Source organism: Ambystoma mexicanum, chromosome 3q, assembly GCF_040938575.1.
Source record: "Ambystoma mexicanum isolate Mex_15411 chromosome 3q, UKY_AmexF1_1, whole genome shotgun sequence".
NCBI lineage: Eukaryota > Metazoa > Chordata > Amphibia > Caudata > Ambystomatidae > Ambystoma > Ambystoma mexicanum.
In genome coordinates this window covers 80,208,703-80,234,736 of record NC_090926.1, presented here as the reverse complement: position 1 = coordinate 80,234,736, position 26,034 = coordinate 80,208,703, and the positions used below count along the sequence as shown (strand labels likewise).

At 46.0% G+C, this 26,034-nt stretch overlaps 1 protein-coding gene across 3 annotated transcripts in view; it reads right to left on the bottom strand.

Moving 5' to 3' along the window:
- Positions 1–26,034, bottom strand: part of HDAC7 (histone deacetylase 7) — a 1,864,336-nt gene that overhangs the window by 1,380,762 nt on the left and 457,540 nt on the right. For all 3 annotated transcript variants that reach the window (XM_069653189.1, XM_069653190.1, XM_069653188.1), the window contains exon 2: positions 9,462–9,538. The gene's annotated coding sequence lies outside the window, so the exon portion shown is untranslated. The remainder of the gene's footprint in view (positions 1–9,461; positions 9,539–26,034) is intronic.

The window sequence follows — 26,034 nt, the reverse complement described above, 5'->3', positions numbered from 1 at the left end:
TTGCATGTAATTTCCTATTAATCTCCTTTCGTATGAGGTACTCTAATTGTTTAATCCGCTTGGCAGGATCCTTAGGGATCTATATCGATTTTTTCCTACAGCCTATAATTCAGAAAACATGTACATACACTCGAGATACTACCCACTTCCTTCAGAAAATCAACTCCTTGACACCTTTACAAGAAGATTTGATGTTCACTATTGCTGTGAAAAGTCTCTACACCTCTATACCTCACGACCTAGGGATCGAAGCTGTGGAATGGCTTTTGCTTGAGGCACCTGAGATTCGTGCCCAGAAGGAATTTATACTGGCTCTTCTACAATTTATTGCAGAAAACTCTTATTTTCAGTATGGCAATCAGTTCTATTTACAAGTTTCAGGGACATCGATGGGGGCAACTATGGCACCCTCATACGCCAATTGCTTCATGCACAAATTTGAGACTGACCATGTATTGAAGAGACAAGAATGGAATAAGGACATTCGGATATGGACAAGATATATAGATGATATCTTTGGGGTTTGGAAGGGGACCAAAGAGTCCTTTGAGGCATTTTTCAAATATCTAAACAGCATTGACCAAAGGATACAATTCACTAAAGAAACTTCATACGACACCATAACATTCCTAGATGTCAAGGTCAGAAAGCAAGCTAACAGTTACAGTACTTCACTGTTTCGGAAAACCACTGATCGCAATAACCTCTTGCATCGCCTCAGCTTTCACCAGCCAAGTTTGCTCAAAAACCTGCCATACAGTCAATTAGTACGGGTAAAGAAGATAGTGAGTGACCCTGAGGACTGTAAAATGCAACAGATGGAGATGAAGGAGAAATTTCTAGCCCGTGGATACAAGCAGAATGAGCTTGATTTAGCATCTGACAAAGTCAATGCCCTGTCACGAGAGACTCTATTATCAGTGCAGAACCCTAAGGGTAAGAGGGAGTTGAAGTCACCAGTATACGTTTCAAAGTTTTCAACACAAAGCAATAAAACCATCATGAAACACTGGGAGATATTCAAAAATGACGTCAGAGTACAGAATCTGTTTAATGAAAAACCAGTTTTTGCATATCAACGCAGTAAGAACCTAAGGGACGAATTGGTGCAAACAAAACCAGCAAGAAAAGGACTCACAACCCAACGTACTGGTACATTCCCTTGCCTACATTGTGTGAATTGTAACTTTGTGATTAAAGGCAACATCATCAACCATCCGAGAACAGGCCAGAAGATTCTGCTGAAGACGTTTGGGACCTTTGACAGTAGTAACATCATGTATGGGATCAAGTGCCCATGTGGGAAATTCTATGTTGGACAGTCAACAAGAACAGCCAAACTTAGATGGGGGAGCATCGGTCCTGTATCCGGAATGCAAACACCAATTCAGCTGTGGCACGCCATTGGGTGGCTAATGGGCATAATGTGACACAGATAAGATTTGTGATTTTGGAAGTACTTACCAAGAACAGTCCTCATGAGGATCTAAGTCAACGTTTAAATCGCAGGGAAACGTATTGGATAGACAGGCTTGGCAGCTTGGTACCTAATGGACTAAATGAGGAGATTAATTTTCATTGTTTTCTCTGATTGTATGTTATTTTTTGCTTAAATGGACCTGTTTGAAATTACATTGATGCACTAGTGGCACCAAGACTTACATAACACCATCATCAATATGAACTGACGAGTATTGTTGGTATTCTGAACTGTTACGGACTATGTGGATTTAGAACACTCCCCATGAATGTGATTTGCATGCTGCATATCCTGGATTTTTATCCAGGACCCAAGGTGCCGTCTAGATGACGACACCATTGGCAGCATCTATCTTTGTGATTTCTGATTTAATGCGTGATGTGAATTATTGACATAGCTATATTCTGTTCTGTCTCTCTTATATGTGCTACTATCCATTTTCTGTAATGTTGGCATCTAGTATTTCCTTACTTTCCATGATTTTCTAAGAATATTATTTTCTAAATGGGTTCATTGCATTTACTATGAGCCCATGAGGCTCTTTAAATAGTTTATTCCTGTTTATTCCTGTTTATTCAAGCCTACAAGCTTGCTTACAACGTTTCTGGTTTCAAGTATTTTTTCACTTTCTATGATTTTCTCTTACATTCTATTTTTTCCTTAATAGATTTACATTACCAGTAATGAGCCCATTAGGCTCCACAAATAGTTTAAACCTCTGTATTCAAGCACTCTGGCTTGATTGCAGCCTCGACACTTTTGATTACGCCCTCGAGTGAGGAGCCGCGATCACGTGTCGTATTTAACTAGGTTGCCAAGCAACCCTCCGATGCAGCGCGACCAGTCTGCTATCGGCAGACACAGAGAAAACAGCTCTGGAACACTCTCTGTGACGGTAAGCTTATTCTTACCACGAACGGTGCTAATTGCAACGCTGTGAACCTCGTGAGATTCTAAAACAGATTACATCTATCTTCACAGAGATCGCTCCTCATTGGGCTCAGGGAGCGGTTCGTTTTATGACGATCACTGCCCCGTAGTTGAATTGCCACATCACATTTTCTGTATTCAGGTAATATATTACATTCTGTTTATATGGCTATAATTTATATAGGCAGGACTTTTCACTGACTGATTGCGTTTATTCTCGTTTTATTTTTCGGTACACCTTCTACTTCTACACACATAATCTCTGGGTATGTGTTTTATTTTATTTTATTTTATTTTATTTTATTGTATCTGACTTATAAATGCTATGTAAATGGATGCTAATATCTGCACGCATGTTCCACATAATTATCATGGCCTTATACTTATTACTTTGTTACTTTCATATATATTGTATGATGATGTTGTTCAGACTTGCCCTGATGAAGGAATTTACATTCCGAAATGCATTGGCATAATTGGAGTCTGTTAAGAAAGTTATTTTTGGCAGAACCCTTCCTCACTAAGAATCATTAGTGACTACTCATTATCTTTTACATATGAACCTAAATTGGAGTGATAAAAAATCATTATTGGAAAACAACACTACTTTGGAGTTTTTTCTAATTAACTTTTTTCTATACTAGAGTGTTTTTTCAACATTGCAACTAATTAAAACCCAGATTGGGATTCAGAGAGCGGCTGTATGACTGGGTATTGTACCTAGTCTTTTGCCTCTACTGTTATTTTTTGACTTGGGTGTCTCCGAGTCTTTTACTGCCGGCTCCTGCACATGATAAATTATCCTGCTATTGAAAACTATACATCAGAGATTTCATTTACCAAGATTTAAGGACATTAAGGAGATTAATATTCCAGTAGTGCCCACTCATTTTTGCTTCCAGATTGTAGTATCGAAACACAAAATAAAGTAAAAATGTTGGGTGTTTATTTGGATCAGAATCTGAACATTATGGCCCAAGTTAATAGCTTAGCCAATGCTTATTATATTAAGCTGCTGGCACAACTTCGCCCCTACATCTCATAGACAAACTACGAGACGGTAGGTAAGGACATTGTGAGTTATAAAATTGATTATTGCAGTAGCTTATTGGTGGGCATAACCAAATCAGATTGTTCTAGACAACTGTAAGCAAGGCATGGTGCCAACATTAAGACAAACACAAGTGACCACAGTTCAAGGGTGTTTATTGAACTTTAAACAAAGGTTTGAAAAACACCTATCTAATCCTAAATCTAAAAATGGGAGCAAGCTACGACCATCAAATGATAGTAACGCAGTCCTAGTGGTGTCTTGTCAAAATAAAAGGGCCTATACTGAAAGAACCTATTGCCAATCTGTATCTCTAATTACAAATAGCGTGGGAAACAATGTTATGTAAAAGAAAGAAGTGCCCAAAAAATGATAAGTCAGGATATTCAACCCGTTGGCCTCCCTTCTCCACGTTTTCAGCACGGTACAAGGTGATGCACTCAATCTTAGCACAGTCTCTGGCTTCTCTAGTATGAAGGTGCAGTTCAAACATTAGCATCAAGGCCTTCTGTGCCCAAATCTCTTAGCCTTTCAAAGTCTCTTCTTTCAGAGGGCCTTATGCGACAAACAAACAATGTGTTATTTTCCTCTCACGATTTGACACTTGCTCAATTTCTCAGGTGATTCACTATTCACCTCAGACCCCCCTCAGCCAAACTCAGATCCTCTTTAACTCAATGCTCGTAGGATTTTCAATTATCCAATTTCACAGGTGACTCATGGTTCACCCCACATCCCCCTCTGCCGGGCTCAGATCCATTCCAACACAGTGTTCAATCAGTCTCCCTCAACCGGGCTTGGACCAATTTCAATTTACTTTAACACAAACTTGCTTTATCCAAAAGCTCTCAGCTGATCTCCCTCGTTCAGGCTCGGACCAACTTTATCTACTTAATCATAACACAATGTTCAATCAGTCTTCCCTCCGCCAGGTTCCGACCAATTTCAATTTACTTTATCATCAACTTTCTTTACGGGATAAACATTGAAGTCTTTCGATTGTGCACAGGATTTTGCTTGACCCGTTGCAGGACCACTTCGATTCACAATCCTTTGTCACTCTTTTGCTTTAGCCATCTCTCAGTAGGATACCTTACAGAGACCTTCAAATAAGCACACACACAGTGCCAGATCACTCTGTCTAAGGTATGGTATCTTCGTTTCAAAGTTCAATCACTCATCTGTTGTCCAATTTTACTCTTGTTGGTTATCACATTCACTTCATACACTGTTCACTTCAGCGTTCACCATAAAATGTTGCTGCTTGCAACCTGGGCTTCGAAACACACCGTTCTGGTATTGCCCTCCCCAACTCGCCGGCTGTGTTGATTTCATTGGTGCTGCTTTGTTGTAGGAGCCAAGGACAGTACCACGGCAGCAGGTGATTCTCCCCATCTTGATTATCGGTGCGGGAGAGCCTCGGGTACCTCCGACACACAATGCTGGATTCTTCAGCCTGGTTTCCTGGTCTTACGCTTTCTATTATCGAGGTTTCGTGAAAGTAATGGTTCCTCATCGAAAAGGTCAAGGGCACTTGAGATCCCTTCTGTTTTGCCGTCTTTCACCGTGTATTAAACTGCAATCTTGGAACTGCTGCTTCCTCGTGTGCTTTCCTCGCTCAGAGTGTGCTCTCGTGCTCCGTTCTTTATCTGTGTGGGGAAATGTAATGGAAGTCAGATGTGTGTGATGTCAGTAATTGCCTGATACTGCCTGACTATCGAATTGGAAAATGTCAGGTATACGGCTCAGGTGTTAGTGTGTTTTCTCTCATAGTGAGCTGTCTGTGAGAATGTGTTTGTGTTGTGAATGGGGGGGTTGAGTTTCTAAAGATCCAACCTGGTAGGATGCAGTATAGGTGTTACAGGGACAGGGATACTGCATCTCGCAATCCGGTGTCCCACTCCTGAAAGACCCATCACCCAGATGATCTTCCTGCACTGGTCCACCCCCAGGAACTGGATCCAAAAGTGATGGCTGTGTCCTGGCCATCTGAATGATCGATCCACGGGGGACTAGCGGGTGAGACACCTTCAGGTTTCTCACACTACAAACCATACAAAATAGCATTGTCAATGTTATTACTGCTTTCAAAAGGGAAGATCATGTCTCTGGTGGGAGGCCTGGTCTGAATTGGCTGCCCATTGAAGCAAGATTACATTTGTGCTTGCTATTGATGACCCATAAATGCCTGATTGGTTCTTGCCCGCTGTATTTGAGGGACGATTTGACTCGCAAATCTTGTGTAAGATCTCTGAGGTCTAAGTATACTAATCAGCTCGAAATACCAGCATGTAAGTTGACTTAGGTCCTAAAAAGGGCTTTTTATCTTGCTCTACCAAAGGCTTGGAATGCTCTGCCTCCAGATATCAGCACCTTTACATCGACTGAGAAACACGTTAAAGACCTTATTGTTCAGATAATGTATCGGGTTTATTATTTTTTGATGATCCTTTGTTTCCTGTGTCTCCTGTTGCGTTTGCATTGTCATGCTTTCTTTGTTTTGTTTGTCTCATTATGCGCTGTACTTGTTACCTGTTCTGTGTTTGCGCCCTTAAGCCTCAAGGTCACTGGTGCACATTGCTAATTGGTTAAAGTAAGTAAAATGGTGCAATGTTTGAACCCCTGAAATGTACTGCCAGCCGAAAAGTAACTCTTGAATAGTTTGTAATCTGGCCCTGATTTTGTTTCCTTTCCAGTATAATCAGTCTCTCTCTCTCTCTCTATACTTATCTCGCCCTCACATATTCCCTATATGTCAACTGTTTATTAACTCCACCAATAACCTTACTCACTAACTCACACACAAAAATCACATATCATATGGCAGCATAAGAGCATTTTTACCCAAAAAATTCTCCCTTTTTTTCTGATACAAGCAGTCCAGGGGTGTTATTACAGAACTTTTGCACTGGCACAAATGCAATTAGCACTATGTAAAAAAAAGCCCTAGTGCAAAAACATTCTTTGAATCAATGTTTGCACCAAGGATATGTTTGCCTTAGTGTGCTCCTTTTCCCTGATGAATACCTGCATTGAAAGAATAGGTTGTTTGCACTAAACAACGTTTGCCATAATTCTACGTATACTTGCACCAGCAAAAACGTGCTGCAATACTGCCTAAAAACCACATCAAGCATCGAAATCAGAAGGGACCTAACCCATTTCTCTCCTTCCCTTTCTTTCTAAACTACTTTAACAGGTTGCATACTCTTAAGTTTCCTCCTATTTGTACTAGCACTCTCCGTTACACCTCCTTTCCAGTTTGATTTCAGTCCCTCTCATTGCATTAAAACTGCTCTTCATCATGTTTCCAACTCTCCTCTTTCCACTCATCCTGAGAAACAATTCTAAACTCATGCTCTTAGATTTATCTGCAGCTTTTGATATTTTCGATCATCGCACTCTTCTTTCTACTCTTGCCTCTTGGACTTTTTTGGCTCAGTTCTTCAATGGCTCTGCTGTTCTCTTTCTGAATGCGCTTCTTCTGTGTCCTGTGCCTTTTATATCTCTTCTTCACATCTTCTCCCCCTTGGTGTTCAAGGCTCTGTACTTGGGCCACTGCTGTTTTCACTACACTATCCCCCCTTCCAGCACTCATCACTTCACTTCATCATTCCTGTCACTTCTGTGCAGACGATTCCCAGGCCCTTTTTCATTCTCATCCTTCTCCGATTCTCTTTTTACACCTGCCTCTCACTGCCATCCAATCTTAGATGCATTCTCATTTCCTTCATCCAGTCCTACCAGGACCAAAGTCCTCTTTTCTGTGTCCTCTCTTCCCCTTCCTACACTCACCCACTTTTTCCTTCACTCCCACATATGTCTCATTCCCACCAACAGCACACAATCTTGTTATTTTTCACCGTTCTCTCACTTTCATTCTTTGTGCTTGCTATGTTCTCTTGTTTCAAGCCACTAAACTACTTATTTTCCTTAATTTTCTCTAGTTTCGATTATTGTGCGGGTCTTTGGTTTGGCTACTCTCTTTTTTTCTATCTAACTCTGCTCTTCTCCATCTGTTCTCTTTCCCCCACTCCTTTATTCCTTCCTCCCTTCTTGCCATTTCTTTTCTTCCGTTTGATTCTCATCTTCTTTTCCACTTTCTATGCATAGTTTGCAAGTGTATCCATGGTTATTCCCCCCTTTTAGCTCCCAAACACTGGAACTCACGCCCCATACCGCTCCAGTCCTCACCTTCTGTCCACATCGTTATTTGCCATCTTGAAAAACGTCTTCTCTCTGCTCTTTTAAACAACTGAACTTATACCCAGCTCCTCCTTTATGACATTATCGTTTATTCACTTTTACTTAGTTTGTTGATGTGCCATTTTTATTAATTTGATGAACAGTGCTTTGGAAATTGAACACATTTTACTAATAATTAAAGTTGGTCCTTCAATGCATCGATTCCCTAATGGACGATCATGCCATGGCGTGTGGCTTCAATGAGTAGAGTTAGCACACTAAAGTCTGCCAGTAGGCTCGATGACAGCGAATACCAGCGTCCTTGATTGCAATTAAAATATCTGTGTAGTTGCAGGCTTTGCTGTGTGTACTGGCCATAGATGTTCAACAAAGAACACACCTAATGAGTTAAAATCCCATCCTCCACACATCTAATCAGGGGCTCCTCAACATTCCCTCTACTGCGTGCAGTTGTCCTCCTCTTCCTTTTTGCTTCCTTCCAAAGTAATCTTACATGGCCTCAGAATGGTTAGGTAGCATGCAAAACACCCAGGGGGCTGGCGGGGGCTCATTTTCCATAAAGTGTGAAAATTCATGAATGTGACGACCAACGTTAGCACTTATATGCACTTGGGTTGCCTCCATGAGATTTTCCACATTTGTAAGATATAGGGCCTCATTACGCGGACGGCGGTAAGGGTTAACGGTCACCGTTAATGGTACCGGTGACCGTTAACCTTTACTGCCTTACTACGAGGTCCCTTTGTGGGTTGGAGACTTTAACGCCTGCTTTTTGCAGGCGTTAAAAACCAACCCGCAAAGGGACCAGGGAGCTAATTACGGTACCGCAATTTGCGGTGCCTTAATTAGCACCTTACCCATTCCCATTATGCCCTATGGGGCAAAAATGGGAATGGGGAATGGCAATGGGGGAAGGGGGAATTACCGCCCCACCAACCTTGCAAGATGGCAGTAATTCCCCTTTCCTCCAAGGCGGTACCGGTATTTTACCGGCATGGACCAAGGTGCTAATAGCACCTTGGTCCACCGCCGTCCGTGTAATGAGGCCCATAGTGTCAAAAAGGCGTTGAAACAAGCAAAATCAGTTTAACATCTCTTTTGTTTGCTCCATGTCGTCAAAAAGTGTTAATATCCCCTGGCAGACAGCATTTACAATAGATTTATGCGGAATCCATCAACTTTTACCAGGTGCAAAAAACAGGTGGGTTGCATAGGAATCGACTGGATTTATCACAGCATGAAAAGATCATCAGTCATTAAACCAAACAGTTTTGCAAGCAGAAACAGAGCTGCCTGTGCAGTACTCTGTGCGCCCACTACGCTTGCAAACCTTCTTAAAATCCTCTGAGTGCAAAAGCAAGTGCTTCCCTTGCTTTTACACTACAGGATCATGGATGATGACCTCCTGTTAATAAATGCAGCTATAGGTCGTATGCTTTCCATAAGCGACCTATCAAGTGAAGAGCCGTTACATTAAGAGACAAAATTAACATTACGCACTTTGCTTGAGCATGAACTGAACAGGCCACAAATAAACTGCAAAGGAAAGAAGAAATTGCAGCAAATTTGAGAACCAATATTAATCCTGGTCAGTATATATCAATTGTAACTAGAATGTATCCCAACAGTTAACACCCATGGAGGACTCGCAAGACAATCAGTGCTAGAGGTTCAGTCTTTATTCAACACAGTAAGACTGTGTTCCATTCTGGCTTCTGGCACCTACTAGCACTGCCTGCCATTTTGACCTCTACTTGCGGATTTAAATTTTGTAAACAACATGAAAAAACCTACCTTATGCCTTTGTTATTCTCCCTTGCTGCATCCAGATTCTTCTGTTTTCATTACTTTGTCATGCAACCCCCAATTTGCTGCAACAGAGACAAGAACATAGCATAAATTTGGACCATCTAGAAATATTTATGTTTTACGTTTAAATGATAGGCTTGCATTAGGGTGACATGACTATTTTGATGTCCCCGATATACAGCCCCCCCCCCACAATTCTGGGCAAGAAAACCAATAGTGATTTCTCAAAACTCTAAATGTATTTAAAGAATGTATATCCAATTCTAACAAAGGTGGTCTCCAGCTTTATACCAAGGAAGTATCTGCAATGTTGTAGGTACACAAAATTTGGCAGCAACACAAATGTTTACCTGCCTACAAGAATCTCAATAATCTTAATTGAAGCAAGCACTCATTAGCATAATCAATTTTAGATATATATTATAGTCTAAAAGAGAACAGGCATTCTAAACCCATCTACAGCTTGTCATCCTTAACTTCATGACAGCATGCCAACAAGAGGCATCAAATTGTGGTTTAAATATGTCAAAACAGTCTTCATTTTCCCCAATGACACTTACTGTTTATAGATAAAAACACATTCTCTACATTAAATGTGGTTCAGGGATTCGTTAACGTGTATGCAGCTTTCCCGGGACATGTATATGTTACATTCCTATTAATACAGATTCTGCAGTAGAAGGTACCACGTTAAAGCACCCTTGTCCTTTCACAATACACATAAATCTACAAGTGCATTTTCAGGATAAGAGATAACTTGGGTTTAAACAAGTTGCACGATTTTCTGTGAACAGTAGGAATTCCCCATGCAAATTTCTGTTGTGCAAACGTCTAATTTAAAATGATGGCTCTAATCGTCCACAAATTTTCATGATACCTCTTCAGGCATCAGTATTTCATGATGATACTATGGTTTGTGTAGGTCTATGCCAGCAGGATCCACAGATATTATTTTAAATGGTGCTTCATTTTTCATAAACATTCTGTATTTAGGTTTGCACCAAATGCTTGTCAGTTTTAAACTGTACTTCTCAATACAAAATGAATGTCGCTATAAAGAAATCACATCTCACTTTGTACTCAATTTAAATCGTAGACATAGGGCACCATATTTAACACTGCACCTGTATCTTTGTCACATTAGCGTCCCCCCCTTAATTCCCAGTCATTTTGATTCCTTGGTTTTTACCATGGACACTATGGGAGCAATTTGGAGTAATCTCAGGGCTCTAATTGCATTTTAAATGTGGCTTCTCATTTCTGGAGCATCAGCTTTGACCCTTAATCTGGAGTTACTGCCACAACTAGGTCATTTCAAGCTGGGTGCCTGGAACCCAGTCTCCAACATGGCTTAATCCTTACTTCCTGAAAGGGCTCTTTTCTCCCACTAGCCTGGAAATCAGTTTCCAATTGGTCTCAGCTCCCCTATTATGTCTTCATTTCAACCCAAATATATTCTTCAATATTAATGAAATTAATGAAACTCCATGTGCAAGATATTTTATAATCATCTACTCCTCCCCCTTCATTTTATGATTGGGTGTGGTTTCCACCAGTCTCATAACACAGAAGGGGGGGGACTACTCCTAGACCTATGGATAGGAATTCCTTTTTAATGTGTAATTCTGGATGTGAATGTGCAGGTATAATAAATAATAAAATAAAGATCATTATATTCTGGAGATCAGAACACACAAATTAAGACATTGCATGTCCAAGAACGATGTGCAATTGTAGAGATCATAATTTGTCCTACTTTTTATATTTTTCTAATTATGCATCAGGTGAATTTTTGTTTCAGGTAAGACACTTTTTCCTACAAACTTCAATTTGTTTTAAGTTGGTAAGAGAGTTTGCTATAAATATGTGATTTTTAAATGAATATATTTTAGGGATAAAATGGAACTTGTTGATTGAATTTTAAGTGAATAAATGCAGACTTTGGCCATAAGCAGTCACTGTTGGTACATCCCATGCACATTCTCGTCATGATATTAATACATGTCAAGGCAAGTTTCTTTTGGTTTTGGACAACAAATAAGCAGTCCCATGACTTTATCAAAATTGATTTTTTATGAGGGGTCTAAAGTGGTGGATGTGACAGTTCTCTGTACTTTATACATTAGCCAGCAGACTTAGGCCCTGATTTTGAGGCCTGTGCTTGGAAACCAGTTTGAACATGATGTATAAGGACCTTACCGTGGCCTGGTGTCTTGTGATATAGCTGGGGCTGCAGTGAGGTGAAACATAGGTCAACTCCAGCTCACACCAATCTAAATACATATAAATGTTCTGGAATGTTGCATTTCAAATTAGGTAGAACTCAGTGTTATTCAAAGGTAAACTAATTTCATGGCAACATACATTTTGTTTAAAATATTGCCACAGTTTCAACTTCCATGCACTTTTCTGCATGTCTTCACATACTGATCAGACAATAGTTGAATCAATCCATGATTTAGATTTGTGCTATAAAGCCTTTTTGCATTTCTAAAAGTAGAAGGTTCCAATTTAAATAGGTACAGTTCTCTGCATGTCCTTAGGAATTGACAAGCCAGTCTCTGGATGCCAGAAAGAAGTTTCTGTTGTCAGTAATGTTAGGTTATGGTGATTTATACCATGCACCGCTATCACCCAAGGGTCGTGTCCAGGTACTCACGTGGCCCTGCAAGAAAGAAGATGGGTTGGTTAGTGAGGGACGAGTGATAGGATAGGTCCAGAACCAGGAGAAACTGACATCTGTGTGTGTTGGCTTGCGGATGGTTGGTTACGTGCACCGGCTTATTTTATCCATACAGGTGTGATCCAATCCATGGGTTGTTTCTATGTGACTATTTGTTATGTAGGTGTGTGTCTGTGTTTTATCTGTAGGTTGGATGGTATTTCAGGTTGTATGCACTGGCTTGTTGTATCTGTATAATTATGGTCCACTGTCCAGAAGATTTATTGTTGTAAACTTGTGTTGGGTGTGTGTTAGTGTATAGGTTGCTTAGCCTAGTGGGCGTGTATAGTGTTTGTTGGTGTGTTGGAGAAAGCAGTGGGGGGAGGTTTAGTACATTGGCAACTCTCTAGGTTCTTCTGTGTGGCTAATCTTCAGAATTCTATATAGTGATACGCATGGTTAACTTCAGTCTAAGTGTGACACATTGCTAATCTTCACAAAGCTTTCTAAAAGTGCACATTAAGAAAACTATCCATGCTGCATTTTCGTCTACAGCCCTTACCTTTTGTGAAGGAGCATTACTGGCCTGAATGGTTCACCCGGTGAGGCATTGTTACCTAAGTGGGCACGCTCTCTCTTGATCCATTATATATTCCAGAGACAGTTTTTGGAAGGGTAACACATTAAAAATAACTAAAATCATGCTCAATATTCCCTGCATATGCTTATCACCGAAAATTAGATTGGGAGGCTCAAGGACTGTAATAAATTCCAACTAAGGTACAGAGAGATACTTGTTTATGGTGAAGAGGAAGGCTATTTTTCTCAATCATATTGTTGCTTGGAAAACAAATTATAGCACCTGACCAGAAAATGTTCTGTTTTGTTATGTGAACTATTTCATATCCTTGAGTTGTGCATTTGTACGTGTGTAAAGTTTCTTTCTATAGCTCTCGGTTTTACTTTTGGCATTATCATGCTTATCGGAGAAATAGGCGGATTCCTGTGTTTTCAGTCGAGGTGTGTGTGTGTGTGTGTGTGTCTGCTTCACTTTCAATGTCTGGTTTTTGCTAGTTATGTTTGTAAAGGAGCTGTTATTATCTACTTTTCTTTTTTTTTCTTCCAACAACTGTTTGGGTTTATCCCCGGTAAGGTTGAGGATATTTGACACTTCAGGCAAAGTGTTATGGCAGCCACACTTGTCTCGCAATAGGGCACTGCTTGCTGCTTGGCCTTCTATGTCTCGCTATGACAGGTACTCTTGGTTGTTGGATGACATGTATGCTGTACTGTAGAAGTGGCTGTTAAATAGTCATATAGTTGTGAGCTTTTCTGGGAAACGGGAGTCAAACAGTGAATATCATGTTTGTTTGCGAAGTCTAATCATTGATTCAGCTACAAAATCCCAAACCACATGACACTTGAAAGCAATTTAGTTCTTATTTTGAGAACATGTTAACTATTTATTGTAAATCCTATTTGGATGACTTTTTTGATGAGATTGTGTACTCAACACAATTCAATTTTGTTTCAAATGTGCATTTCAGTTACAACATGCTACACTAAAAGTTGGTCTTATTGCCAAGATCCATTGCTAACACCTACTGCGTGATCCACCCAACATCATTTTGCTCCACCTCCATGGATCCTGGCACTTGGCATGATAGGGCCCAGCACCAAGGACCAGTGCAAAAAACTGAAACATTATGGGGATAATTCATAGAAATCAGCGCACAAGTGGCGCACGCGACTGGCGCACAGTGTGCCCGTGCGGCAGTCTGCGCCAGCCGCGTGCGCTAAAATCCATTTCTGCACACAGCGTATTCATGGATTTCAACATCCATAACCAGCCGTGGTGCAGAGTACTGCAGCGACCCTGCAGCAGTGGCAGTTATGCCCCCAACCCCTTCCCGTGCGTCATGAACAGCGCACAAATCTCGTACATGGCGCACCGCCCAGTGGACCAGCATAAAGCCCCCCAACCACGAAAACGTCTGTAAAAATCCCCGCGCACCCCTCCGAATACAGGTACCCCGCTGCATGGGAAGTGTTACACGCGATTGGCCCTGTGCGAGTGGGGTACATGTATTTCTGGGGTGCGCGGGAAGTTTTACATGCAATTGGCCCTGTGCGAGCAGGGTACATGTATTTCGGGGGTGCGTGGGAAGTTTCACACGTGATTGGCCCTGTGCGAAGGGGTACGTGTATTTCGGGGGTGCGAGGGAATGTTTACACGCGATTGGGCCTGTGCGAGCGGGGTATGTGTATTTCGGGGGTGCGCGGGAAGTTTTACACGCGATTGGGCCTGTGCGAGCGGGGTACGTGTTTTTCTGGGGTGCACGGGAAGTTTTACACGCGATTGGCCCTGTGCGAGTGTGGTACGTGTATTTCTGGGGTGCACGGGAAGTTTTACACGCGATTGGCCCTGTGCGAGCGGGGTACGTGTATTTCGGGGGTGCGCGGGAAGTTTTACACACGATTGGCCCTGTGCGAGCAGGGTACATGTATTTCAGGGGTGCGCGGGACGTTTTACATGCAATTGGGCCTGTGCGAGTGTGGTACGTGTATTTCTGGGGTGCGTGGGAAGTTTTACATGCGATTGGCCCTGTGCGAGCGGGGTACGTGTATTTCGGGGGTGCGCGGGAAGTTTCACACGCGATTGTCCCTGTGCCAGAGGGGTACGTGTATTGTGGGGGTGCGTGGGAATTTTTACACATGATTGGCCCTGTGCGAGTGGGGTACATGTATTTCAGGGGTGCGTGGGATGTTTTACATGCGATTGGGCCTGTGCGAGTGGGGTACGTGTATTTTGGGGGTGCGCAGGAAGTTTTACACGCAATTGGCCCTGTGCGAGCGGGGTACGTGTAGTTCGGGGGTGCGCAGGAAGTTTCACACGCGATTGTCCCTGTGCCAGCGGGGTACGTATATTTTAGGGGTGCGCTGGAATTTTTACACTCGATTGGCCCTGTGCAAGTGGGGTACGTGTATTTCGGGGGTGCGCAGGTAGTTTTACGTGCGATTGGGCATGTGCGAGCGGGGTACGTGTATTTCTGGGGTGCCCCAATGAATTGGCAGTGTGTGTCCTCCCAGGTGTGCCCTTTCCCCCCTCCCCAGGGCCTTCAGCCAGAACCCAACACAGGGGTACACACTGCACCCCTGGCCATGCCCCACAGGCAGCCCATTCACCCTGGCGAAGCCCCCCAGCCAGCCCACATGTCACCATGCACAAGTGAGCACTGACTCATGTCCCCCAGCACCCCCATCCACCCAGCATTGAGGGGCACCTGCCAGCAGGCCCCGACTCATGTCCCCCAGCACCCCCATCCACCCAGCAGTGAGGGGCACCTGCCAGCATGCCCCGACTCATGTCCCCAGCACCCCCATCCACCTAGCAGTGAGGGGCACCTGCCAGCAGGGCCCGACTCATGTCCCCCAGCACCCCCATCCACCCAGCATTGAGGGGCACCTGCCAGCAGGCCCCGACTCATGTCCCCCAGCAACCCCATCCACCCAGCAGTGAGGGGCACCTGCCAGCAGGCACCTACTCATGTCCCCCTGCAACACGAAAGGAAGATGCACAATCATGGGCCTCATGTGCACCAAAATACCACATCACGCCACCCCAGTCTTGACATGCAATGATTTCAACAATCCACCCCACACCGACATGCCTATGTCAGGACACAAATCAAAAGTCAACCATGTACATCAACACATGTCTGTCACACACACACACTGTTTGCCATAGATTGTGTAAAACCACATTTTGACATGCATGAACCCAATGAGTGAATCCCACACATGGAATTAAAATATCAAAATGTATTATTAACAAAATCAATGTAATGAAAGGCAACAAAATAATACAAACATGAAATGAAATGCATGTCCAAAAATATGAAAAATGAAATGTAGATGCAATCCAAATAAATCCTAAAGAAAAGTGGTCCAAATTCTCTGTCCACCAAAACAAATCCAAAGGAAACGTAAAAATCTAATTCCATTGCCCCATGGTGAAATCCAAAGAAAATGTACACATAAATCCAAAGTCCAACTATGTAAAAGAAATTTTGAAAGGGTCCGTGAGCCCAACAAAAGAACTGAAACCTATCTAAGAAACTACCTAAGAAATAACTATATACAAAAGTGTGGGACATAGTCCAATCACCCCAAAAGAAATGAAAACCAAAATGAAACCTAACACTAAAAACTATTTACAATGGCAGCAGGCTAGTCCAACCGCTCACTTTCCCATGTCCCGTGCCAGGGCATCATCAAACTCCTGGTCAATGTCCTGGAGGCGGTCCTCTTCCATGGCCCCGAGGGTTCGCAGGGATGATGCAATGTTGGACTCCAACTCCCTGCGAATAGCCTCGAGGCACTCGACCCGCCTCAGTGCCCTCAGCATGGAGTTCTCCGCCCTGACGATTGTGAGCCGTGCCTCTTCCACCCGCCGCCGCTCCGCATCTATACGCTGGCCCAACCGCAGCCACACAGAAGACACACCCATTCCAGGGTCCTCCTGCCCTCTGGCCGATGCCTGCCCCTCTGATGTTGATGGCCTCGAGCCATCATTGCTCCCACCTAGAGCCTGCTGCTGCTGCTGTCCATGTGCCCAGTCCGATGATGCCTGCATATCCTCCATCTGCTGGTCTCCAGTTGTTGGGGTGTCCACCCCTGCTGGACCGCCGACTCCCGACTGTGGCAGGGATGGGATCTCCACCAAGCTGGCTGTGTTGGTTGGGCCAGGTCCACAGGGGGCCCTTGTGGGATCTGGGCCGGAAGACGGCCGGGAGAATGACTGGCGCATAGTCTCCACAGAGGAGGAGAGGCCCGCCAGAGTGCGCGACACATGTAGGAACCCACCGACCAGAGCCCCTCCCAACAGTGCCACGCCACGATGCTGCTCTTCGTGATGGTGTGCGTGCTCCCCCCAGGAAGCACGCACGTCATCACGAATGACACGCGTGCGCAACGCGACACCAATCAGGACAGTCATGGGACTCCTTGTCCGCAGGTAGTGGAGAGGCAGATGACGTGGGCCTCTCCCCTACCTGCGGACGGGCCTGGGACGGGGCATCCCTGCTGGTGCATGGTGGTGCAGTCACACGGTCAGGGACAGCGACATGCACAGGCCCCTCAGCGGTGACCTGTGCTGCCGCCTGACCCTGGCCCTGGACTGCACCACTTGCAACAGTGGTACTACCCCCACCAGGCCCCATGTGCGGCTCAGTAGCGGGCTCCTCCTCCTCTGTGGAGACCACCAACCTGGATGTCTCTGCACTGTCTTCCGCCATTGCAAGCCCCTGTGGTGGCTCATCCGACCCTTTTTACTACAGCCATAGTGCCAGACGCAGCACCAGTCCCCTCGCTCCCGGATGATGGCAATTCCTGGGAGGGTGGCTGGGCCTTGCATCACCGCCCGATGGAGGCATCCCTGCCGCTTAGCTCCACAGCGCCGTCTCCGCCCTCTTCTTCACTGGACGCTGCGTAGAGGGAGACATAGCACACAAGCATCAGGGAACTGTACAATAGTCCCCTAGAGAGGAAGCAATAATACATGAGTGGCACTGTCAAACGTTACTTAAATCCTGTCCCTACACAACACATGGGTGAATGCACACAACACACATGCAGAAACAGGCACGGCGCATTCAATCAACATCAGCATCCATGTACCAGGGTGTCACACCGCGGCCGTGGAAACTCTGGTCAAGATGGAGGCGGTATTGAGCCTCTACACCGGTCCGCTCGACGGGCTAGTCGTCTAGGACCGGCAGGTATAAGAGGAGACCACGCCCCCCTGCAACTTGCGTTGCAACTCGCTTTGTTAGTCTCCTGGCTTTCGTCTGCTTGCAGTGCCCCGTCCAGCGAATCTATTTACTTTTGCTTCATCTGATTCTTCGCTATCCTTAGCTTCCTGTCCGGATTTTCTCTTCTGCTGTCAGCCTCGCTTGCTTCCTCTTCTCTCGCTCCCCCCGGTTGTACCTGCTTGGAGCCTCAGTCAACCTGTCGCGGTGTGTTCGGTGTCAGTTTCACCTTACTACTCCCGCGTCTATTACTCTTTCTCTCTCTGACGCTCGATTTCACTCTCACGCTCGCTCTCCCTCTCTGTCTATCCCTCTCTCATTCTTTCTCTCTCTCTCTCTACCGCTCTCTTTCGCTCTCGCTCTCTCTCTCATTCTTTCTCTCTCTCTCTCTACCGCTCTCTTTCGCTCTCGCTCTCTCTCTCTCTCTCTCTCTCTTTCTCTTTTTCTCTCTCGCGCTCGCACTCTCTCTTTCTCTCTCGCGCTCGCACACTCTCACTCTCTCGCGCTCTTACCCTCTCTTTCCTTTTTCCTCTCTTACCTTCGTCCAGGAGTCTTTTGTGGCTATCATTACTTCCTTAGCCTCCGGTTGGATTTTCTCCTCGCTTCCCGTGAGCGGCCAAACCCTCATCCGGAAGGATCAAACCTTGAGCTTGCTATTACAGCTGATACAGGACTACGCCAGCCTCTCCAGTCTTCACATCAGATTTACCAAAGGCATCGATTGACACACAGGGTTTTTTCTGCCTTAACAGGCTTTTTCCCTGTTTGAGGAGCGGACTCCCCTGGGTCCACCTGACTGCCAGATCCATAGGCGGGCAAGGTGGCCTCGGGGGGAGACCGTCCCTATCTCTTCGAACGAAAGAAGGGAAGAAGGACTATTCAGTCAAGCGACGAAAGAGAAAGTCTCCAAACGGAAAGAAGAAGGAGACCGAAGTCATCAAACCCTGCTGAAGAACCAGGTGAGGAGTCTCAGGGGGCTGGAACTTTTGCACAGTGTGACAGATTGCAACGCCCAACTACCGGCATGGCCTCCTTAGAACAATTCCAGGAGATGGTTACAGCTATTCAGGGCCTTCAGGCCGAGGTTCAGAATCTCCGGACCGAGAACACTAACCTACGCCAACAGGTAGCGACACGAGAAGAATCCCGAGGCGATCTACCTCCTCTGACCTTTTCTTTTGGGAAGTATGATGGCAATCCGAAACTTCTTAAGGAATTCCTGAATGCCTGTATGGTTTACTTCACCTTTCGACCCAGGGCATATGAACTGGATAGAACTAAGGTAGGGTTTCTTGTTTCCAACCTTACGGGTAACGCTCTGGCTTGGGCAACCCCACTGATAACACTCGCGGACCCTGCGCTAGCGGATTACTCTCAGTTCACTCACCTATTGTGTGCCAGATTTGAGAGACCAGAAGTCCAATATTCTTCTTATGAAACCCTTCTAGATCTCCGGCAAGGCAATCAAGATGTACAGACTTATGCCTCTACTTTTACCAAACTGGCCACAGACTCCGGATGGCCAGATTCGGCTCAGCAGACCCTTTTTCGCCGAGGCTTACAGGATGAGCTCAAGGACGAGCTAGCCAGGATGGCACGTCCTACCTCCTTCCAAGAGTTGGTTACTTTATCCCTGCAACTGGAGTACAGATTGCATGAACGAAGGTTGGAAAGAAGGAGATTCAGACTCCATCCCTTAGGAGGGAATCCCTCTGCAGGTTCTCCTAACCGACCACAACAGGAAGAGCCTATGCAAATAGGAACAACCCGAGGCCCTTTGAACCCCGAGGAACGCAAGAGACGCAGAGACCTGGGCCTCTGCATGTACTGCGGATCTTCGAAACATTTGCTCCGGACTTGTCCGGATGTGCCCCCGAGACGTCCGGGAAACGCGCCTCCCCGGTCTTGAGCAGGGAAAGGAACCGGGCAGGATCAAGGAATCCCTGCAATTCTACCCACCAGGATCCCTCTGCGGATAACAACAGTCTTATGGTGTTTTCTGTGCGCCTAACGTTTGAATCCTCTCCATCTGTTGAAGTACTAGCTATGCTGGATTGTGGTGCGGCCGGAAACTTTATGGACATCCAGTGGGCTCAAGAACAAGGCATACCCCTGCGTAGGAAAGCCTGCCCTTTGCCAGTAGAAGGGGTCGATGGAGCACCCCTTTCATCCGGTCCCATCATTAAGGAGACAGTCCCGGCTAACATGTCCTTGTCTCAGCACCAAGAACGGATTGTTTTTGATGTTATAAGAGCAGCCCATTTCCCAATCATTTTAGGCATACCCTGGCTACGTAAACATAATCCCAGGATTGATTGGTCCGCAAATACCGTCTGTTTTTTGTCACAGTATTGTTCGAAGGAATGTCTACCACAACCCTCTCCTTTGATGAAGAAGGGGAAAGCACAATCGACATGCACTACAGTGGTCCAAACGATTCCACCGCATTATCAGGAGTATGCGGAAATCTTTGAAGACAGGCTACCTCGTTCTTTACCCCCACATCGAGCCGAGGACTGCGGTATCGACCTAAAGCCCGAGGCATCTGTTCCTTTTGGCCGTATGTACCCTATGTCCCTTCCGGAAAGAAGAGCCTTGAAGGAGTACTTGGATGCCAATCTGCAAAACGGTTTAATACAAGAATCCCGTTCCCCAGCAGGAGCCTCGATGTTCTTCATTCCCAAGAAGGGAACTACAGAATTAAGACCGTGTATAGACTACCGTGGGCTGAATAGCATGACCATCAGGGATAGGTACCCAATGCCTCTCATCAAGGAGGTACTTGAAGCTGTGGAAGGAGCCTCAATCTTTACAAAGTTAGACCTCCGAGGAGCCTATCATTTGTTGAGAATAAGGGAAGGAGATGAATGGAAGACGGCATTTAGAACTCCCATGGGACATTTTGAGTATAGGGTAATGCCCTTCGGACTAGTGAATGCTCCTGCCGTGTTCCAAAGGTTTGTAGACAAGATCTTCTCAGACATGTTATACATCTCTGTGGTTGTCTATTTGGACGATATTTTGATTTTCTCTTCCTCCCTATCTGAACATCGAAGACATGTCACGCAGGTCCTTCAAAGGCTGAGAGAACATCAACTACTGGTCAAACCCGAGAAATGTGTTTTTGAAACCTCCTCAGTATCCTATTTAGGATTCATTCTTTCTAAGGAAGGAGTACAGATGGATTCGGAGAAAGTTAAGGCAGTTCTCCTATGGCCTACTCCCAGGAATCCCAAGGATATTCAGAGATTTCTGGGACTATCTAATTTTTACAGAAGGTTTATTCCCAATTTCTCGGATATTGTTCTACCCATAACCCGTCTGCTTAAGAAGGGTCAGAAGTTCGAATGGGATAAGGAGGCGGATCAGGCCTTTCTCTTACTTAAGAGGACTTTCACCACCGCTCCCATCCTAGTGCAACCAAATCAGTCTCTTCCTTTTGTGGTGGAGACGGATGCTTCCGGAGGTGCCATAGGAGCTGTTCTCCTACAATCAAGCAAGGATGGAGCAGAACATCCCACGGCCTACTATTCCAGAACTCTTAAACCTAGTGAGAGGAACTACTCTGTTCTGGAACGAGAATTACTGGCTATTCGTCAGGCATGTATAGAGTGGAGGCATTTACTGCAGGGGGCAGCACATCCCTTTCTGGTTCGCACGGACCACCGGAATCTAAAGGTTTTGCAACAGATGGAATGCCGTAATTCTCGTCACGCCCGCTGGGCGTATTTTTTTTCCCAGTTCGACTTTGAAATAACCTACCTTCCAGGAAAGGAGAATACCTTAGCGGACGCTCTGTCCCGCAGTCTGGAGCCCAAGGAAGAACAAGGCCTGGGTGAGATACTCCCTGGGAAGAGAATCCTAGGAATTATCAATTCCTTCATACAAGAAGTTGAGCGCTCGACTAATTTCTCTGAAGTCTCTTCTGACCATAGGACCAGCATGGAAAGGAGAGGGAAACTATTCTTTCATCAAGGATCACTGTATTTACCGTCAGAGAAACTCCAGACACAAGCCTTATTCTGGTGCCATGACCTCCCTTCGGCAGGACATAAGGGCCAAGAAGCAACACTCCGTCTGATATCCAGATATTTCTGGTGGCCGACTATGGACCAGGACGTCAGAACCTACGTGAAGGCTTGTCCGGTTTGTGCTGCTAATAAACCCATTACTCATCGGCCCATGGGGTTGCTCCAACAAGAACCTCTACCATCACAACCCTGGGAACACATTTCCACTGATTTCATCGTGGATCTCCCTCTCTCAATGGGATCAACGGCAATCATGGTTACGGTGGATACCTTGAGCAAGATGGCTCATTTCTCTCCCTTGCCTGGCCTGCCATCTGCATCCGAAACCGCTGAAGTATTCCTCAAAGAAATAGTAAGATTGCATGGTCTACCTCGGACCATAGTATCCGACAGGGGCTCCCAATTCACATCCCGATTCTGGTCGGCTTTATGTAGTACTCTAGGAATAAAGAGAGCTTTATCCTCTGGTTATCATCCCCAAAGCAACGGACAAACAGAACGCCTAAATTCCACCCTTGAACAATATCTCCGTTGTTTTTGCCATCAGGAACAAGATAAGTGGAAATCCTTTCTAACTCTAGCAGAATTTACCTACAACAACACTATACATTCGGCAACTGGCTGCAGCCCTTTCTACTATACCTACGGATATCATCCAAGACATATACCTCTCTTTGGTATTCCTCCAACTTCAGTCCCTTCGGTAGATCAACGCCTGTTTGATCTCCGATCCATCCAGAAGGAAGCGACTCAGCAGTTGGAGGCAAGCAGAGCTCGATACAAGAAGTATGCGGATAAGAAGAGATCTCTAAACCCCGAATGGGAAGTGGGAACTAAGGTCTGGTTGTCAACCAAATATCTCCCACGTTGGGTTCATCCAGGGAAATTCTCAGCGCGCTTTATAGGCCCTTTTCCCATTTTGTCTCAAGTAAACCCTGTGGCTTTTCGATTACGTCTGCCATCCAGTCTGAAAAGGATTCACCCCGTTTTTCATACTTCTCTCCTGAAGGCTTATCATCCTGATCCCATGAACCGTCATATACCCTCTTCTAAACTCCAAGACCCTGAACCGGAAGAATATGAAGTGGAGAGGCTGGTGGATTCACGTTACAGGCATGGATCTGTACAATACCTGGTTCAGTGGAAGGGGTATTCTGTCGCAGAACGGTCTTGGGAGCCCAGAAGACATATCCACGCCCCACAACTTTTAAGACAGTTCCATCGCCTACATCCGGGAAAACCTGGGGGAGAGTCGATGAAGAGAGGGCATACTGTCACACCGCGGCCGTGGAAACTCTGGTCAAGATGGAGGCGGTATTGAGCCTCTACACCGGTCCGCTCGACGGGCTAGTCGTCTAGGACCGGCAGGTATAAGAGGAGACCACGCCCCCCTGCAACTTGCGTTGCAACTCGCTTTGTTAGTCTCCTGACTTTCGTCTGCTTGCAGTGCCCCGTCCAGCGAATCTATTTACTTTTGCTTCATCTGATTCTTCGCTATCCTTAGCTTCCTGTCCGGATTTTCTCTTCTGCTGTCAGCCTCGCTTGCTTCCTCTTCTCTCGCTCCCCCCGGTTGTACCTGCTTGGAGCCTCAGTCAACCTGTCGCGGTGTGTTCGGTGTCAGTTTCACCTTACTACTCCCGCGTCTATTACTCTTTCTCTCTCTGACGCTCGATTTCACTCTCACGCTCGCTCTCCCTCTCTGTCTATCCCTCTCTCATTCTTTCTCTCTCTCTCTCTACCGCTCTCTTTCGCTCTCGCTCTCTCTCTCATTCTTTCTCTCTCTCTCTCTACCGCTCTCTTTCGCTCTCGCTCTCTCTCTCTCTCTCTCTCTTTCTCTTTTTCTCTCTCGCGCTCGCACTCTCTCTTTCTCTCTCGCACACTCTCACTCTCTCGCGCTCTTACCCTCTCTTTCCTTTTTCCTCTCTTACCTTCGTCCAGGAGTCTTTTGTGGCTATCATTACTTCCTTAGCCTCCGGTTGGATTTTCTCCTCGCTTCCCGTGAGCGGCCAAACCCTCATCCGGAAGGATCAAACCTTGAGCTTGCTATTACAGCTGATACAGGACTACGCCAGCCTCTCCAGTCTTCACATCGGATTTACCAAAGGCATCGATTGACACACAGGGTTTTTTCTGCCTTAACAGGCTTTTTCCCTGTTTGAGGAGCGGACTCCCCTGGGTCCACCTGACTGCCAGATCCATAGGCGGGCAAGGTGGCCTCGGGGGGAGACCGTCCCTATCTCTTCGAACGAAAGAAGGGAAGAAGGACTATTCAGTCAAGCGACGAAAGAGAAAGTCTCCAAACGGAAAGAAGAAGGAGACCGAAGTCATCAAACCCTGCTGAAGAACCAGGTGAGGAGTCTCAGGGGGCTGGAACTTTTGCACAGTGTGACACAGGGCCTCTGTTAACCAAAATGTTGCCTTCAAACTCAATGCATCATGGCTCATACTGACCCCATGCACACACATCACTGGAGGGTCATGCATCATGGCTCGTACACCACAGACACAGTGGATACACCGGTGACCAGACTGCATGAGTGACTCTACACATCGTCACGGACATGTGTCATGCATCCATGATGTTTCAAAGTCGCGCACACGCTTCTCAGACACACAGACATGCACACCATATATGTACATGAGTGCAGCACCCATCCCTCACCCCCCCTCCATGTCCAAGAACATAGACTGGCATGCATTCATGTGTGCATTCCTCATACAGCTCCCCATGTTGCATTGGAACACATGCACCATCCATATGTTACACATACAGGCAAGTATCAGACTACCAGCACACTACAACATGCCCTGTCTCACACAGCAATGCATGGCCATTTACCGCTCGACTCCAGATGGGCCTGCATCCTGAGGATCTGGTGGCGAAGCACTGGGCGAATGCACTCCAGGACCCTCATCTGCTGGTTGGTAAGCTGGCCCCTGAGGGTCCTGGACTTGTAGTCCTCCCAGCGCTTCTGGACGTGTTTCAGGTCTCGGGGTGCCACCCCCTCCGCGTTGATGGCACCCACGATGTCTGTCCAGATCCTCCTCCGTCCTTCCTTGTCGGCGCGCGATGGCGTGAAGAGGGCATCATAATGCCCCAGGACATGCTACACCATGACACCAACTTCCTTCTCACTGAAGCTGGTGGCCCTCTGCCTCTCTGGCTGGGGGTTGCCAGTGGTCTCAGATGGTGTTTGCCCCAGCATGGCGACCCCCGAGGCAGGCGTGGGTGGGCAACTGGATCCTGGGCTGGACTGGGCTGTGGAGCGATGGTATCCCAGTCGGGAGTCTTCTGTTCCAGCAGGGGTGGACACAGCAACTGGACCCCTGCAGATGGCTGACGTGCAGGCACCAAATAGCAGGGCACGTGGGCAGCAGGCAGGCAGCAGCAGATGGATGGTGGGAGCGTGCTCTGGGCTCTTGGGGGCAGGAAAATGGCCTTTTGGGCAGGAGCGTGGTCTTCCGTGTGTTTTCGCGTGGCAAGCTTGATGCGGAGTGATTTGGCACGTGAAAAAAGTGCACGTCAGTGTGTAATTCGAGGAAAGGACCTTAGCGCGTAAGCGCGTAAGTGATGTTATGCGCGCGGGCATTCCCCACAACACGGGTGCATAGTGAAACAGCACGTGAGATAACTGCACGTCACCGTGCTATTGGAGGAAAGGGCCTTAGCGCGTAAGCGCGGAAGTGATGTTGCACGTGTGGGCTTGCTTAAAAGGTACGAGTATGACGCTATTTTCTTTTACGTGCTTTTTGTGGAGTGCGAGCGGGTGATTCTTGTACTTCTTGTCGGTTCACACGCGATTACTTCACAACGTTTCCAGTTCGTACTCCCTGTTTCCTCAGACTGCGTTCTTTTCTTCTTTAGGCGGGGGTGTTGCCAACATGCACACGCGCGTCTTTTTCACGTTGTATTTCAAGGCAGACGGTGAGTCGCACACGTATTTATCAACTGTGGTTGCCCCCATGTGTCGCATACCCCTTCAGAGCTCATTGTAGGCTGCGTGTAACACTTGTACACTTATTTTTGTGTTTCTGGGTGCCACAGCGTAGTGCGG